The following is an 8,541-nucleotide window of genomic DNA, read 5'->3' on the forward strand; positions in this document are numbered from 1 at the left end:
CCCCATCTCTGCCCCTCCTATTCCTCTTGTTGTGGGTCCTTCTTTATACCTTTAGTTGTAGAAGATCTTTTCTGCTAGCCTTCCAGTCTTTCTCATCAATAGTTGGTCTGTAAATAGTTGTGATTTTGGTGTGTCTGTGGGAGGAGTTGAGCTCAGTCTCCCTAATCCACTGTCTTGGCCACTCCAGTCAGAAGGACTTTCCAATAAAAAAAGATTAAGGTGACTTGAAGGCTTTACTTCTATTTTTTTATTAAAAAATCAATTTGTTTATAGAATTGAAGTTTTATCTAGGACACTTTACTGAATATAACCTCCCTGACATATTGACTCACTCATATAGTTTTGGGAAATAAATATCTACTGAGAACCATTCTCAGAGCCGTCTTCACTTCTTTATTCCTCAGTGTGCAGATTAGGGGGTTGAATAGTGGGGTGATCACTGTATAGGTCACTGCCACAAGCTGTTCCTTATAGGAGGAGAAAAGGGATGTGGGCCTCAAATACATAAAGGAAGTAAAGCCATAGTGGAAAATAACCACAGTGATTTGGGAGACACAGGCAGCAAAGGCCTTATGCTGTCCCTCCACTGAGGAGATCTTGAGGATGGTGGAAACAATGAAGACATAGAAGATGAAGATCAACACTAAGGGAACCAGCAATACCAGAATGTTGAGGAAGAAGATAACCATCTCCTTCTGGTTGGTGTCTGTGCAGCCCAGTTTTATGACAGGGGAAATATCACAGAAAAAGTGGTTGATTCAGTTGGAGGCAGTGAAGGGTACACTAAAAACCAGGACGTTGGCAACCACAGAGATCAGGAAACCACAGAAGCCTGAGGCTAAAACCAACTGCATGCAGGTGGCTCAGCTGACAATGAGTGTATAGTTGAAAGGGTTGCAGATGGCAACATAGCAATCATAGCTCATCACAGCAATTAGGAAACAGTTGGTTCAAGCCAAGCCCACAGAGAAATAGAGCTGGGAAACATACCCAGAGAAACAAATAGTCAGACTTGTGGAAAGCCCTTGTTCAGCATTTTGGTACAATGACAAATGTATAGCAGATTTCAAAGCAGGAGAGGCCAAAGAGAAAGAAGTACATAGAGATGTGCAAAGCCAAATTCAGATGAATGACAGTCATGATGGTTGAATTGGCCATCAGAATGGTCAGGTAGTCCAGGAGGAAAATAAAGAAGAGAAAGATTTGCAGGTATGCCAGGTTTGAGAATCCTATAATGTTGGACTCAGTGATCATATTCTGGTTCTGTCTCTCTAGTAGGCACTGGTGTTCTGACTCAGACATCCTAACATTCAGAACAGAAAGAATTTGACAAAAGTGGAATGCTGCCATGGAAACCACAAATATGTTTCTGTACAAAGCTAATAATACTGGTATGAAAAAATGAGTAATGAGTTAAGCACATTGATCATGGAATGAGGGGAAAACAGGAGGCATGATGAGTAGTGATGTAAGTAATATCCTAATTCAATGATATCTGAAGAAATTTATTTTTGTAAGTTGTTTTCATTCTTTGTATTCTTATTTGCACAGAAAAGTCATATAAAGTTCATTAAATCAGTAAGTGATTTCAAGCTCATCTCATCCAATCCTGCCATTTTATGGAAGAAACTGAAGCTTAAAAAATTTAAACCATTTGCTTAATTGACATGAGTTCACCTAAACTTAACAGAAGGAGTAAAATGATGAATTAGAGAAGAAATCAATCAAATATAAACTAGAAAAAGAACATAAAATATCAATAAAACTAAAAGCTGTTTTTTTGAAAAAATAAACAAAATTGACAAAGTCTTAGCTACACTAAGTAGAATGAAAGAGAAGACTGAAATAAAAAATGAGAGAGAAGATATTATGATGTATGCCTCAGAATTTAAAAAGGGACATAAATGAATATTATCAACAATTGTGCACCTATAAATTGGATAATTTAGAAGAAATGAACAAATTTCTAGAAATATTAATCTATCAAAACTGTATCAAGAAGAAATAGAAAGCTTAAACAGACAATTAACAGATAAAGAGATTTATCAGTAATCAAAAATCTCCCAACAAAGAAAAGTCCAGGACCAGATGGTTTCATGGGTGAATTCTACCAAACATGCAAAGAATTAATACCAATCCTTATTAAACTCTTCCAAAAAATCAAAGAAGAAAGAACACTTCCAAACTCAAATTATGAGGCTAACATCACCCTTATACCAAGGCCATATTAAGACAAAACAAACAAACTGCAGGCCAACATCCCTGATGAACATAGATGCAAAAATTCTCAACAAATTATTAGGAAATTATTGATAAATATAAGAGAACGTTAAATTTATTACATATTATTCTTTGGATGCAAGGATGGTTGAAGATATACAAACCAATCAATGTACTATACCACATTAATAAAATAAAATAAAATGCATGATAAAATCTATAGATGTAGACAAAGTGTTTGACAAAATTCAACATCCAGTAATGATTAAAACTCTCTCTAAATAACTTACCTTAACACAGTAAAGTTTATACATGAAAAGCCAACAGCTAAATCATAATCGGTAGGAGAAAATTGAAAGTATTTCTCTAAAACTGGATACAGTAGGGAGGGTTCCCACTCTCATCACTCCTAATCAGCATAGTACTAGAAGTCCTAGTCAGAACAATTAGACAAGAAAAAGAAATAAAAAGCATCCAAATCAGAATGAGAAAAGTTAAATTATTTCTATTTGCAGATGGTACAATCATATATGTAGAAAATGCTAACAATTCAATCAGAATTAGAAGTAGTAAACAAATTTAGTAAAGTAGCAGATACAAAGTCAACATAAAAATCAGCCATTTTTCATTACACAAACAATGAATTATCCAAAAAGAAAATTAAGAAAACAATCTCGGGCCTCCCTGGTGGCGCAAGTGGTTGAGAGTCCGCCTGCCGATGCAGGGGATACGGGTTCGTGCCCCGGTCTGGGAGGATCCCATATGCCGCGGAGCGGCTGGGCCCGTGAGCCATGGCCGCTGAGCCTGCGCGTCCGGAGCCTGCGCGTCCGGAGCCTGTGCTCCGCAACGGGGGAGGCCACAACAGTGAGGGGCCCGCATACCGCAAAAAAAAAAAAAAAAAAAAAAAAGAAAACAGTCTCATTCACAATGGCAACAGAAAGAATAAAATATTTAGGAATTAACTTAGCCAAAGAGGTGAAAAACTTGTACACTGAAAACTATAAAATATTGAGAAAGGAAATTAGTAAAGAAACAGATAAATGGAAAAAGAATCAGTGTTCATGGGCTGAAAGAATTAATATTGTTAAAATGTCTATACTACTCAAAGTGGTCTACAAACTAAATGCAATCCCTATCCAAATCCTATAAGCATTCTTTACAGAAATGGAACAAACGTCTTGAAATTAATATAGAACCACAAAGGACACTGAATAGCCAAAACAATCTTGAAGAAGAAGAGCAAAGCTTGAGGCTGCACATTTTTTTTATTTAACAAAGTTAATCAGTTATACATATACATATGTTCCCATATCCCCTCCCTTTTGCGTCTCCCTCCCGCCATCCCTATCCCACCCCTCCAGGCAGTCACAAAGCTTGTTTTTGATTTCAGCATATATTACGAAGCTACAATAATCAAAATGGTATGCCTCTGACAAAATCAAACACATAGACCAGCAGAACAGACTAGAGCCCAGAACTGAATCTATGCATTTATGGTCTATCTATAACTTACAGATCTATAATTTAAGTTTATATTTTTATATTAAGCAAAACATTTTCAGAAAAATAAAATCAAATATGTAGCAATCATAAAAAAAGTAGGATCAATTACCCTACCTAGTGTAAAAGCCCCTTTCTGTCTGTAGAGTATTTGTACAATAGAACAAAGTAGACTGAAGTAACCAAAGGCAAGTCTCAATTTCTGTTTTTGTGTTTCCTGATAGAAACAACACTCCTTTGGAAAGTAACACCTCTAAACTATGAAGCTCATCATTATGAAGTCATTAGAGGTAATAATGAAAACAATCATTTCTGTCTCCCCTTACATTGATTCCCAGACTTACATATTCTCGTTATTGGAGAATAGGCACAATACATTGTTTGTTAGTTCAGAGTATACACTGCCTTGAGTAGACATGTGGGGTTTCATCATGTGTTGTCACACAGGTGGTGCTCTATCTGAGCCTTCAGTAAGCCATTTAATTTTCTATATGACATCTCATAATGAGTGATGTGTACATAGAAGGAGCCAGGTTTCCCATTATTATTTTCTAAATACAGTTTCCTTACTGACTTATGAGGTAATTTCTATTAAAGACCAAGTTTCCAAATATACATAGATCAATTTCTGAGCTCTCCTTTCTGTCTCTTTTGTAATATTTAACTCTTCCTGTTCCAGTAGCAAGCTCTCTTTATCACTAAGGCATCTTACTACTGGGAAGAGTGAGCCTCTATGTCACTTTTCCTTTTTCAAAAATGTCTTAGTATTCCATATAAACTTTAGAAATTTGTATTGTCAGGTTGCCTTCACAATTCATGCTGGGGTTTGGAATGGAATTATATTGTTTTTGGATTAGCTTGAATGAAATTGACAACTTTATGTATATAGTTATTCTAGTAAAAAAATTAAGATAACAAGAAAGTTAATGATAATGTTCAAATAGGTTTAAGACACTTGTTAAAAATTTAGGTTTTGGCAGAACACCCCAATGGTTCTAATTAAGATTTCTATGGACAAAAACCTGAGAAGATAAATTTGCAATTAAGCCCTCTTTTGACTCATAAACACTAAATTTGAGAATCACTGGACAAATATACCAGTTTCCTGACTTAAAATTCAATGAAAAATTTCCACTTGGCCTCTGCATTACAGTCTTAATTGTGGTGATTTTTCCTTCAGAATCCATAGCATATGGGCTCAACTTCCAGTGAAGACATGGGCTAATTATGCTTATGGCTCCTACTCCTCAGGTACCTCAACTAAGGCTACCTTTGAGAAACTTGTGACATTATTTTCCAAAATAACCTTGACTTCTAATTAACCACAGGGCAATGTCTCCAGTGCAGTTGATCAAGCCTCAGGAGTCCAACGATCAGTATATACTTCTAATAACCACACCCCATGTTGGTCACCAGAATTTCTAAAGATAATGACTTTGGCTGGAGAAGTTGAGAGACCTGATGGATAGAGGAGGATGCAGAGGAGAGCTTCTGTCTCAAGGCAGATTCACTCTCTTTTGCTGATATTTCTTCAGGTTCTGCTCTTTGGCTTAGAATCTACTTGTCAAGGGATCCCAGACCCTGAATGTTGCCGTCTGAATTGAAAGGAGGAGAGCAATGTAGGTACTTGCTAAACAGTGGGAATGTTGCTCTAGTCTGGGGTTTTGTGGGGTCTAGACCTGAGTGTGGGCTAGTGCTTGTGAACATTGCCCCCCCACTGCAATTCTGGCAAGTGGCAAGGTTAAGAAGGAGAATCATAGGCTGCTTTTAACTCCAGGTACTAAAAGTGATTTGGCATGCTCCATATAGTTCTCTGAATTTTTCTTAATGATCAGATTGGGTCATTTTTGATGCCAGCTAGATTTTCTTTTCTTTTTTTCTTTTTTTGAACTGGTTGCCCCACGGACTAAGTGAAACACATACTTAACTAAATCCTCTCTTCTCTATCTGCTATGTACTCATGGATGCATATTTTTACTTATAATCTAATACTTAAGCTCCATTTTAATAAGGTAATTCAGGATTTTCATGTGTATCTAAGAAAACAAAAATTTCACTTCTTTTATATCTGAGGCTGAGTACATAATTTCTCTCAGTTAATTGACTGATTTTTTCCCCAAAGATAAGTATTTGAACACTTCCAAATTTTGCATCAGAAAAAATTTGTAGATTTGCCCCCTTTTTGAGGTACCCAGTAACCTCAATTATTGAGTCACTATTTAAGCTTAAATTATATAAAATTTTTTGGAGCATCAAAGAAGTTAGAAAAATAAGGTGCAGAAGTGTCATCTCCAAGGATCATAACATGAATTCCATTGCTTGGTTCTACAATATCATAAAGGGAATTTAAGGGTCATCTAACTAGAGAATTCTGGAGTCTCTGAGTTGAAAAGTATCTTAAGGATTAGTATTCAACTTTTACCCTAAGTCAAAACTTCTTCTGCAACATGTTACTCAAGGAACCTCTGTTTAAGTACTTTCCAACAGTTTATTACAGTTATTGCCATACCGCCTTTAATTTTAAAAATAAAAAGACTGAATATCCATTTTTTTAATAATTTTTTTTAACAAACTCTTTTTATTTTGTTTGTTTGTTTGTTTATTTATGGCTGTGTTGGCTCTTCGTTTCTGTGCAAGGGCTTTCTCTAGTTGTGGCAAGTGGGGGCCACTCCTCATCGCGGTACGCGGGCCTCTCGCTATCGCGGCCTTTCTTGTTGCGGAGCACAGGCTCCAGACGCGCAGGCTCAGTAATTGTGGCTCACGGGGCTAGTTGCTCCGCGGCATGTGGGATCTTCCCAGACCAGGGCTTGAACCAGTGTCCCCTGCATTGGCAGGCAGATTCTCAACCACTGCGCCACCAGGGAAGCCCTGAATATCCAATTTTTAAAAATTTTTTATTACTTTCTGCTTTATAACAAACTGAATCAGTCATACATATACATCTGTTCCCACATCCCTTCCCTCATGCATCTCCCTCCCTCCCACCCTCCCCATCCCACTCCTCCAGGTGGTCACAAAGCACCGAGCTGATCACCCTGTGCTCTGCAGCTGCTTCCCACGATCTATCTACCTTACATTTGGTAGTGTATATATGTCCATGCCTCTCTTTCGCTTTGTCACAGCTTACCCTTCCCCCTCCCCATATCCTCAAGTCCATTCTCAAGTAGGTCTGTGTCTTTATTCCCGTTTTACCCCTAGGTTCTTCATGACACTTTTTAAAAAATTCCATATATATGTGTTAGCATACAGTATTTCTCTTTCTCTTTCTGACTTACTTCACTCTGTATGACCGATTCTATGTCTATACACCTCATTACAAATAACTCACTTTCGTTTCTTTTTATGGCTGAGTAATATTCCATTGTATATATGTGCCACAACTTCTTTATCCATTCATCCAATGATGGACACTTAGGTTGTTTCCAACTCCGGGCTATTGTGAATAGAGCTGCAATGAACATTTTGGTACATGTCTCTTTTTGAATTATGGTTTTCTCAGGGTATATACCTAGTAGTGGGATTGCTGGGTCATATAGCAGTTCTATTTTTAGTTTTTTTAAGGAACCTCCATACTGTTCGCCATACTGGCTGTACCAATTCACATTCCCACCAGCAGTGCAAGAGTGTTCCCTTTTCTCCACACCCTCTCCAGCATTTATTGTTTCTAGGATTCTTGATGATGGCCATTCTGACTGGTGTGAGATGATATCTCATTGTAGTTTTGATTTGCATTTCTCTAATGATTAATGATGTTGAACATTCTTTCATGTGTTTGTTGGCAGTCTGTATATCTTCTTTGGAGAAATGCCTATTTAAGTCTTCTGCCTATTTTTGGATTAGGTTGTTTGTTTTTTTGCTATTGAGCTGCATGAGCTTCTTGTAAATTTTGGAGATTAATCCTTTGTCAGTTGCTTCATTTGCAAATATTTTCTCCCATTCTGAGGGTTGTCTTTTGGTCTTGTTTATGGTTTCCTTTGCTGTGCAAAAGCTTTGAAGTTTCATTAGGTCCCATTTGTTTATCTTTGTTTTTATTTCCATTTCTCTAGGAGGTGGGTCCAAAAGGATCTTGCTGTGATTTATGTCATAGAGTGTTCTGCCTATGTTTTCCTCTAAGAGTTTGATAGTTTCTGGCCTTACATGTAGGTCTTTAATCCATTTTGAGCTTATTTTTGTGTATGGTGTTAGGGAATGATCTAATCTCATACTTTTACATGTCCCTGTCCAGTTTTCCCAGCACCACTTATTGAAGAGGCTGTCCTTTCTCCACTGTACATTCCTGCCTCCTTTATCAAAGATAAGTTGGCCATATGTCCGTGGGTTTTTCTCTGGGCTTTCTATCCTGTTCCATTGATCTATCTTTCTGTTTTTATGCCAGTACCACACTGTCTTCATTACTGTAGCTTTGTAGTATAGTCTGAAGTCAGGGAGCCTGATTCCTCCAGCTCCGTTTTTCGTTCTCAAGATTGCTTTGGCTATTCTGGGTGTTTTGTTTTTCCAAACAAATTTTGAAATTTTTTGTTCTAGTTCTGTGAAAAATGCCAGTGGTAGTTTGATAGGGATTCCATTGAACCTGTAGATTGCTTTGGGTAGTAGAGTCATTTTCACAATATTGATTCTTCCAATCCAGGAGCATGGTATATCTCTCCATCTATTTGTATCATCTTTAATTTCTTTTCATCAGTGTCTTATAATTTTCTGCATACAGGTCTTTTGTCTCCTTAGGTAGGTTCATTCCTAGATATTTTATTCTTTTTGTTGCAATGGTAAATGGGAGTGTTTTCTTGATGTCATTTTCAGATTTCTCATCATTAGTGTACAGGA

At 37.2% G+C, this 8,541-nt stretch overlaps 1 pseudogene; it reads right to left on the reverse strand.

The window, feature by feature from the left end:
• Positions 1-332: 332 nt before the first annotated feature.
• LOC132503705 (olfactory receptor 10T2-like) lies at positions 333-1,302 on the reverse strand (annotated as a pseudogene).
• Positions 1,303-8,541: the final 7,239 nt, after the last annotated feature.

This window comes from Mesoplodon densirostris, chromosome 2 (genome assembly GCF_025265405.1).
Source record: "Mesoplodon densirostris isolate mMesDen1 chromosome 2, mMesDen1 primary haplotype, whole genome shotgun sequence".
Taxonomy (NCBI): Eukaryota; Metazoa; Chordata; class Mammalia; order Artiodactyla; family Ziphiidae; genus Mesoplodon; species Mesoplodon densirostris.